Source organism: Miscanthus floridulus, chromosome 1 (assembly GCF_019320115.1).
Source record: "Miscanthus floridulus cultivar M001 chromosome 1, ASM1932011v1, whole genome shotgun sequence".
Lineage (NCBI taxonomy): Eukaryota > Viridiplantae > Streptophyta > Magnoliopsida > Poales > Poaceae > Miscanthus > Miscanthus floridulus.
The window spans coordinates 24,974,731-24,984,510 of record NC_089580.1 but is presented as its reverse complement, the minus strand read 5'-3'; the positions used below and the strand labels follow the sequence as shown (position 1 = coordinate 24,984,510).

General features: G+C 42.3%; 1 non-coding gene across 1 annotated transcript; it reads left to right on the top strand.

The window, feature by feature from the left end:
• Positions 1–7,192: 7,192 nt before the first annotated feature.
• LOC136511586 (small nucleolar RNA R71) lies at positions 7,193–7,299 on the top strand. The gene has a single exon (XR_010772767.1). It is a non-coding gene; the product is annotated as a small nucleolar RNA R71 (small nucleolar RNA).
• The last annotated feature ends 2,481 nt before the right edge of the window (positions 7,300–9,780 follow it).

The window sequence follows — 9,780 nt, the reverse complement described above, 5'->3', positions numbered from 1 at the left end:
AAACCTGACATGTCATCATATGCATTGCAAAGCATTTGGCATTTGGTGAAAACTTTGAGATGCATACACTAAAACAAGTTTATAATCATGTGGTATGTGTTGAATTGTATTGTTTGACTTAAATTCAAAGTTTGTTTGGATTTTTGAATTTTTCGAGAAAACCCCGCTTTTCAGCATTTAAATCCTACCCTGAAAATCCATTTCAAAATCTAAGCATAATTTGGGGTTGATCCCAAAAGCAAAAGTGTAGAGCTTGGCAAGTTATACAAAGTTTGTTTTTGGAGTTTTTCAAGTTGTTTAGAAAAATTTTGAGTAATTTAAAAAGGCGTAATTCGTTAAATTTCCCTATTCAAATTCAAAAGTTCATTTCAAAATCTAGACCGAATTAGGAGATGGTTATAGAAGCAAAGTTGTAGAACTTTTGATTTTGAACAACTTTTGTTTTTGGAGATTTTTGAGTTGTTATGAAAATTTGAGAGTAATTTGTGAATTTTGGCGAATGGCAAACTTGTAATTACTGTGAACAGTATCCACCGCCGAAGCTACATGGCCGGTGACCGTCTTCGGCGTTCCAGGCGCGCGCGTGGTAGCCTTGGCTTCGCGCTGGCATGGGAAAGGCATCGCTGTGTCTTCTCCTTGCTTCCTTGGCCGCCCTATAAAGCTCCGACGTCGTCGTCGTTGTTCTTCCTTCGCCCACTGTTTTTCCCGACGTTGCCGATCATCTCCGGCGAGCCCGTGCCATCGTTGTCGTGCTCCACCGTCGCTGATAAGCTAGTCCCAGCTCCACCTTAACCTTACGCGTCCAACCGACCCACCAATTCAGTTTATCTCCACCGGAAACTCGCTGTCCACGTCTTTCTTCTTCATGGCCGGCGACCTTCCCGTCGCAAGCGCATCTCCGTGGCCAGCGCCCTCCGGTGAGCTGCTGTCCTTGCTCTGTGTACCTATGGCTTCATCTCGATGTTGTGGTGCTTACTCCATAGTTGGTTGTTCATTTTGACCACTGCAGTCACCGGTACATCATCACTGACGACGTTTTGCTCCGCCGTGTTCGCGCTGAACGTCGAACCCCCTTGCTGTTGCTCCTCCGGCTCAGTCTTTGGCTCCAACGCGTTCGGGGTGAGCTCCTGATGCTTCCTGTGTCCTTTGTTTAATCACTACCGCACTGGTGTCGCCGGCATAGCATGGCCGTGCCGTCGTGTCCGCCATGGGCGTCGTGGTGCTTGGTCCAGTTAGTGTCGAGGCTCGATTGTGCCACCAATCGACGCGTAGGGGTGTAGGGATCATTTCAGTACCTTGGTCGTCGCCGTTGAGCTCGCCGTCGGCGAGTTTTCGCCGGTCAGTGCGTGTGTCGCCGTGGTCAAAGCGCGAGGTAGAAGATGACAAGTAGGACCCGGTTGTCAGTGACTCAGCGTTCAAATGGATTTTTTTCTATTTTCAGATTTGAATGAATAGTGTCTGTTTTTGTTATTTTTGTGTAGATTTATTTAGAGCTCCAAAAATTATGAAAATTTTTGTGTGACTTCTCTGTGATGTAAAGTATTTAAGAAAAATATTAAATAATGTTTTTCAGTAATTTTTGAATGTGATAAAAATTGCTCAATTTATTAATAAATGGATTTCCATGATTTTTCTAGGTTTATTTATTTATCCAAAAATTATGAAATTGGTTTTGCCACTTAGTTATCATGTAATGAACATTTACAAAAATTTTGAGCTCAATTAGAATAAGTTGATTTATTTCATAATTTTGAATTAAATAATTAATTCATAAAAGCAAATAGTAACCTTTAGTGATTTAGGTTTTTTTGTAATTTTGGATTGAGTGATGACCTTGGGTCATTTGTTGATAATGATCCTTGGCGATTGATGTATGTGTTACGAAAAAGATTTAGTTTGCTTGACTTGCAACTGTACCGCGAAGGAAAGTTGTATTCAAATTGTTAATTTTGTATCCATCATCGAGCATCATATTTCATATTCCGCATCATGTTAAACATGGCATTGTTATTACGTGTAGTGAATGAAGGTGAACACGTGGTAGTTAATCAAGTGATTGAGGAAGTTAATCCGTCTGTTGAGGTCGGATCGAATACTTGTGAAACGTCGCAGGAACCAGACTTTTCCGTCAACGAAGGCAAGCCCCGGATGCATACAACCCTACCTTGTGTTTTACAAATTAATTTTGCTTTTGCTTTCCGTTACTGCATTAAGTGATTAGGAGTTAAGTAAGAGCCTAATTGGTGCATTACCACCCTTGTTATTCCATATTTACCATATTACCAGTTTTAGACTCGTATATGCCTAGTTTTGCTTAGCTATGCGTAGAATGATGAAAGTAGGGTGACTACCTGCCACCTGCAAGTTTTAAATGGAACATTGGTTAATTATGATAGCATGTGATATGGGAATGTGGAGTAATAAATCTAGATCGAGCGGACTCGGTGTGTGTGAGCCACAAGACATGGAGGCCTTGTGAGCGGGTTCTTTCCGCCTGTGTCGATTAAGGCACGTCCGTTGTTGAATTGCATGAGGTGAGAATTTATAGTACTAACCACATACTCTAGTAAGCCTGAACTTGGCAATTCTATTACGAGAATGGCTACTCGCACACTGGGAGTGGAGAGATGGCGGGAATAGCGTGTACCCACGTGGCTATGGGCTGGATTGGTGGAGTACTGTATTCTCGGGTGGCGCGGACCCGTTCTTGTTTTAGAGGACCTGAGGGTAGGTTGGTATATGTAGGTCGAGGACCTACATATGTCGTGTGGTCTGGAATTCCCAGTTGGGTTTATAATCGGTTCGAATCGTCGTTGCTCCTCGGTTATGGAGACTCAACTCACTGTTCATCATCGTAGTATTAATAACTAGAACTTGAGAATGGTTGATGAAGGTGTTGGATATAAAGTTTCATGATCTCATTACGGATCGTGTCATCTTTGTATATGATTTTATGAAGTTTAAACTGTTGAAACAAAGAATTTCGTCAAAGAGCTTTTACGCAAAATAACTTTGATTATTGCTAAAACTATACCTTGAATCCCTAAGCCTGCATTCCTGAGTTATCAGTTCTTATTTCGGTTAAGTCTTGTTGAGTACTTTTGTACTTAGGGTTCATTGACCCTTGTTGTAGGTGAGCCTCATGAGCAGATCTGTTTTGGATCGTGTTGCATGACTATCGTTCGTTCTGACGATGAGAAGTAAATGTGTGATCCTTGGGCAGGATGTTTATTTTGTGTGTTATGTATATATTAATTATGCCACTCCACTACTACTATGGTTTGTAATAATTATCGAACTTAGTTTGTAAGGTTTGAAACAACTGGTTTGTAAACTATGTTATCGTAAGACTTCCGTTGTTTTTACTCTGGTGTAGATATTTGAATAAATGTTGTAATACTGCAATGACTCTGTAACATGATCCTGCTCGGAAATCGTGGATGATTCGGGGTTCCCTGAGGGCACCCAACAGACTTCTTAAGTTACCAGGAACATATGCATTGTTGTCAAAGGTCATTGGACAGTGACAAGTGCATGTGGGTCCTATAATTTAGGAGGTTCTGCCACATCGCGTGTCCTCGTACCACCACCATTGGTACGCAAAGCCAGAGGTGGCACCCACTACCATGGACTAGAAGGGGACATGGGGACTAGGTAGCAGTGGCTCGATGACAAGATGGAGCACCGCCACATCTACATCAAGGACTGGCAATAGAAGCTACCTTGAGCAGCTAGGTGCCATCAGGCCTAGGCTTGAGGCAGGCGATGGTGCTGGGGTGGGGAAGAAATCGGCCTTGGAGGGTGAGAAATCTAACAAGGAAGAGGATGGCATAGATTTGGCTGATGGGATAAGCGAAGTGGAGTTTTAGAGAGAGAGAGAGAGAGAGAGAGTGGATGAGTGGAGATGTCGCGTCTGGATGGGATAGGCGCCAGTGGCCAAGCATTATTGTTTATTTGTTCCTATAAAACAAACCATTCCACTGGTTGCTCAAAGGAAGGTGATAAGCCCAATCCATATGGTTCTCATAGGAACTTGACAAAGCACATTCCATAGTTTTCCAATGTTCTTTTTTTCTAAAAATAAATCCTCACAATCAAAATCTACAGGACCATTCCTTTGTTCTAATGACCCGTTTAGAAAATTATCATAAGGATCAAATTCTTCCGAATGAGAATCCAAAAATCCAATCTAAAAGCTCTAGTTTGGTTTTGGTGAATTGATGAAACCATAAATGCTAACCTATTGCTCTAGTGATCATGAGATAGGTAGCACTTTCCAAGTGGTGGAGCAAATGGTGAAGATCATGATGATGGTGTGATGACCATGGTGACGATCAAGTGCTTGGGCTTGAAAAAGAAGAAAGAAAAAAAATAAAATGGGCATAAGACAAAGGTGATATCCGTAGGGCCATTTTGTTTTGGTGATCAAGACACCTAGTGGCTGTGATCACATTTAGGATAGATAGCTATACTATTAAGATGAGTGAAACCTATATTGAAATGTGGTTATCAAAGTGCCACTAGATGTTTTCTAACTCATTGCATATGCATTTAGATTATAGTGAGTGCTAACACCCTTGAAAATGTGTGTGAAAATATGCTAAGATATGTGTACAAGGTGAAACACTTGGTGGTTAGCATGTTTGATCAAGGGTGACGAAGTTGGTGAAGAGAAGGTGCTATTTTTCACTGACTAGACTCTGGTCACATGGTGACCGGACTCGGCGCTGGGTGCGTTCGATCAATTATAGTGAAGCTGGCATGCTTGGGCTCTATCTAGGTCACGACCGGACTCTGGAGGAGTAGAGGACCAGATGCGCAGGGCCTACGTCCGGTCGCCTATGATGTATGATGATGTAGGGGCAATTGAACTTGGTGTGCAGCGATAGAAGGATCGGACGCTGGCCAGCGTCAGATCGAAGTGGAGTGGACGTGTCCGGTCACAGAAATGTGGCTCCAGATGCTCTCTAGAAGTGATCGGATGCCATGTTGTTGGCGCATCTAGTCAGGTCATCTGTGCGTCAGATCAGTGGCTTGGTCACGTTGGCGAGCGCGCGAGCGAACATGATGGCGCAGCGTTAGATGGACCATGGCTCCATTTGGTCTTGACTTAAGCACTGGCGGGGAGCTATTTGACCATTGGTATCGTGCGAACGATGTTGAACTAGGGGGACACTTGGATGGAGATCCACGACCAGACACTGGGGGACCAGTGTTCGGTCAGCGTGACCTGCATGTCCAGTCATCCCAAGTTGGGCTGCCTATTGAGCCCAACAGCTCTATTTTGAGGGGGCCTCTATTTAAGCCCTATGGCTAGCTCTTGCTCATTCTCTTGGCTATTTCTATTGAGAATACATCCTAGTGAGCGTAGCCATCTCTCTCTCACTCATCCTACTTGATTGATTCATCATTTGGTGAGAATTGAGAGCATCCAAGTGCATTGCTTTGAGTGATTGCATCTAGAGGGACTTGATGATTGTGTTTCATTGTGGATTTTGCTAGTTACTGTTGGTGGTTGCTGCCACCTAGACAGCTTGGTGCAGCAAGATCATTGAGCAGAGGAAGGTGATTGCCTCTAGCTCTGATAGTGGTGATTGTGAGGGGTTCTTGACCTTTCTCCGGTAGAGAGCCAAAAGGTACTCTAGTGGATTGCTTGTGGCTTGTGGATCCTCATCTTGTGTTGGTTGTGTGGCACTCGATTGCAGGTTAGGCGTGTGATGCCTATTAGCGCGTGAACCTCCAAGTGAGTGAATCACCATAATGGGGACTAGCTTGCTGGCAAGCAAGTGAACCTCGGTGAGAAAATCATTGTGTCATCTTGTGACCAGGATTTCATTGGTATTCATTGTGATTGGTTGATTATCTCTTGCCATGGCGATATAAACTTTTCATCACTGTTGTCATCTCAAAGACTTACCCTTATGAAGTTGATAAATTTCTATAGGGGCTAGTCCATATGATCAACCAATATCTATACTTAACATATTTGGTTTAATAATCAAACTAGACACCATGTCTAATTTGATCAAGGTAGGCTAATTAACCTAAGCACCACGCTTAAATTAAAAATCCTATAGAAGCATGATCATTACATCTAAACTTCAAACTAAGCACTATGCTTAATTTAAAAGATGTATAACCAACACTCCTAAACCAAAAACATGCCTGTACAGAGAGAGGAAGCATGAAAGGATAAACCAGAATCATCCAACGGAGGTGAAAACATTTAATGTTGAACAAGAGAACCTTAACTTTTTATTTTTTATTTCTCCTTTTGTTTTTTATGCAAGGTAATGGAAAGGTGGTGAGAGTGCAAGATACACGTTACCTTGTGGGGGTCCTCCCCAAGCTAGCTCAAAGCCTCAGGATCGAGGTTGTACCCCCGTGTTTTCTGGGTTTTCCTGCATGGTTAGGATATGGTAGATCATGAGTGGACTTACCATCCCTCGTGATTACTGCATTGACATTTTCAAATGAAATCTTGGGTTGCCCCGAGATATTTTCAAAATCATATGTAGGAATTGTAGCAGCTATTTGAGCTAGTTGGATTTCAAATATTTTATTAAGGCTTAATTGATTTGTGAAAGAAGAGGTTAAGCCTTCTAAGTTTGAATTAATGTTTTCCAAAATTTTATTCTTAGAGGCAAGATTCTTAATTAGGTTTTCATTTATTTAAGCTTGCTCTAACACAAAATTTGTCAGGGAAGGTTGATTTGCAAAATTTGAATAAGCATGGTTACGTTCCTGATATTGTGGGTGCGACTAATTCCACCCTAGATCTCCTTGTGGACAGAACCCATTATAGTTGTTGTACTACACATCTTCACAGGATTTGAGGCAGCCATTCCTTGAGTGTCTGAAGTTTTCACACACCTTGCATGGTATATGCGAGTAGAGCGATTGGATGGTACCATAGGTTGCTCCTTTTGTGGTAGCATGCTCGTCTAAGCGTTTTATTAGGAGATCCAATTTTACGGCCAGCATATCCATCTCCTCCATGGTATGTATGCCATTTTGTTGGGTTTGGAGTTTGTCTTCACTCTACCCCTGGTTGGAGACCATCTTCTCAATGCGAGCTGTAGCTCCGCTGACTATGAGTGAGAAGAAGGCACCTCCAGCAATAGCATCTATGTGGGCTCTGGATGTGGAAGTTAGCCCATTGTAGAAGTTTTGAAGGATCAACCAATCTTTCATCCCATGGTGTGGGCAGGCAAGGATGTATTCTTGTAGCCTCTCCCATGCTTCTAGGATGGATTCTGATGATGCCTGCTAGAAGTTAGAAATTCTTCTACAAAGGGCATTGGTTTTGTCCGTCGAGAAGAACTTTGCAAGGAAGGCCATGGAGCACTTAGTCCACGTGTTAACAACTTCCTAGTTCTTATAGAACCACTGTTTCGCGCTCCCCAGGAGGGAGAACAACAACAAGCGGAGTCTAATTATCTCTGGCGCGGCATCCTACATGACGATGGTGTCGCATAGCTCTAGGAAGTGTTGGAGATGTGTGTTGGCATCCTCGCTAGGCAATCCATAGAATGGATTTGCCTACACCATCATGATTAGGCCGGTCTTCAACTCAAAGTTTACGTCGCCCATGTTGACAGTGGGCCCAATAGTCACGTTGGCAATAGTAGGGATGGAGTACTCGTGCAGCGTCTTATTGGCCATGGTGTTTTGTACTGATGGTGTGGGGTGATGGGTTTAGTTGCCGGCGAAGTATTGGAAGGAGGATTGACACGATGTCAGGCCTTCTTTAGGAATGACTCTGGATTCTCGATGAAGGTCGTCGGTAAGTCAAAACCGTATTACACTATCCTATTTTCATCCATAATAGGAGAAAACAAGCAAAGTTATCCTGTTATGAGAAATGGCTACTTCACATGCATATTATCATGAACATGTCCTAATAGATTCTTTTAACTAGTGCCTTCCCTGGTAATGACACTAGAAATGATTGTTGGCATTTCTTAACGTTACCACTAGGATTGGTGTTTCCTAGCAGTGGCACCAGAAATGCTATGACAATATTTCTGAACACATGCAGAAATATTTCGCAAGCGCATGGATATATCGTTATAGCATTTCACCCAAAAGTATTCGGGTATCGTTCATTTATATTTTCCCAAAGGAAGGCATGGTATAAAAGTCTCTAATAAGGATATGGAAAAGATAATATGACTGCATAGTAGACCAAAGTCCATAACAAGGGTAATCTAAGATAGATATTGGATAGTGTGACACACACACTCAAGCCAATCTCAAGGATAAAGATAAAAGAAATAATAAAGAATAAAAGAATAAACCTAAACTAGAGTAGACTTATCTTGTATAGCTATGCTAAGATGAGCAGATGATCATACAAATACATGGATTTCTAAGGTTAGAGATCCTAAGTTAAGATATCTTTGGTCACTATAAACTTACTTCGGGCACCGGCTTATACTTGGTCTGCCAAGTACCTTCAGCTTCCAACTCTATGCCAAACCCAAACATGGGGGATTATAATGGACGAACAAGGCTGTCACCACCTGCCACCTACCCCTCAACCGTAGGGAATGAGGCAAACAAAGGTAATGTATAGCTTAGACACTACGCCTACGCTATCAATTACTACTCTAGCGTTGGCCAGGAACATCCGTCTTTATCAGGAGTCCTGTACTAGAGCATCTACAATGGGGACGGATGGCGAACCCGCAAGAATATAATGACCAAGACTAACTTAAAGAAGAACTCATCACCTAAACATAGGTCTTGGTCTAAACATGTTTGTATGAAAGATTAAGCATAAAGTTCTATATGCTAAATGAATAACATAAGAACTTTGCTCTAATTATATAACATAGCTATGTTGATAAAATGAGAACAAGAACATAAGGGAACTCTTCATGTTATTCATACTTGTTGGCGGTCACTGCCATCAAATTCGACCACCAAATAAAGTCCAAAATAGGAGAAATAAACAAACTTATGACACATAGCATGTACTATTAACATATTTCCACATGTATTGGCTACTTAGTATCTTACAGGACATACACATGAACTACATGGGAAAATGTTAAAAAGGCGCAACATAGGAAAGCGTAAAGCAGAAAAGCGCAAAGGAGCCAAGCAAAAGCCTAGCCAAAAGCCAATTCTAGGCTGCGCACCGACATGGACTTGGTCTAGGCCCACCCAGGAACCAACCATGTGAAGGTGATCGCAAGGCGGGCCCACTAGGGTGTGGGCGCACCACCACCGCCACCTCTTAGGCCCACGCTCCTTCGGCGGTTGCATGCCACCATGCATAGGCAGTTTCTGGTGGTTTCCTTATTTTGCAGCACCAAATCGACCACCTCACTAGTATAAAGAGAGGGGTAGTGCTCTTTCTCATGACACACATCATTTGGAGCCTCTACCTCACTACCCTACTCTTGCAATGTTTTAGCTTTTAGTAGTAGTTTTGTGAGCTAGCAAAGCTATCAAGGAGGGCTTGGCTCCTTGGAAGAAGAGTGATATCTTGGTATGAATACTATAAAGAGTTCTTCCATAGTCATGCTTTCTTACTTACAATATAGCAATGCATATGAACTAGACTATAGTTCTCATGTTATAATCATGATATATGAACTAGCATAAAGTTTGTATGTTATGATCTTGACATGTAGAAATTTATGCTTAATCATTCATATAACTTATATGAGTAGAATTAGAGCTAAGTTGAGGTGGCAGTTCATCATTCCTTTGGGTGTGCCCAAGTTCTTTACCCGTCAATCCGTATGGTCGGGGCCTGTGGGAATTTGG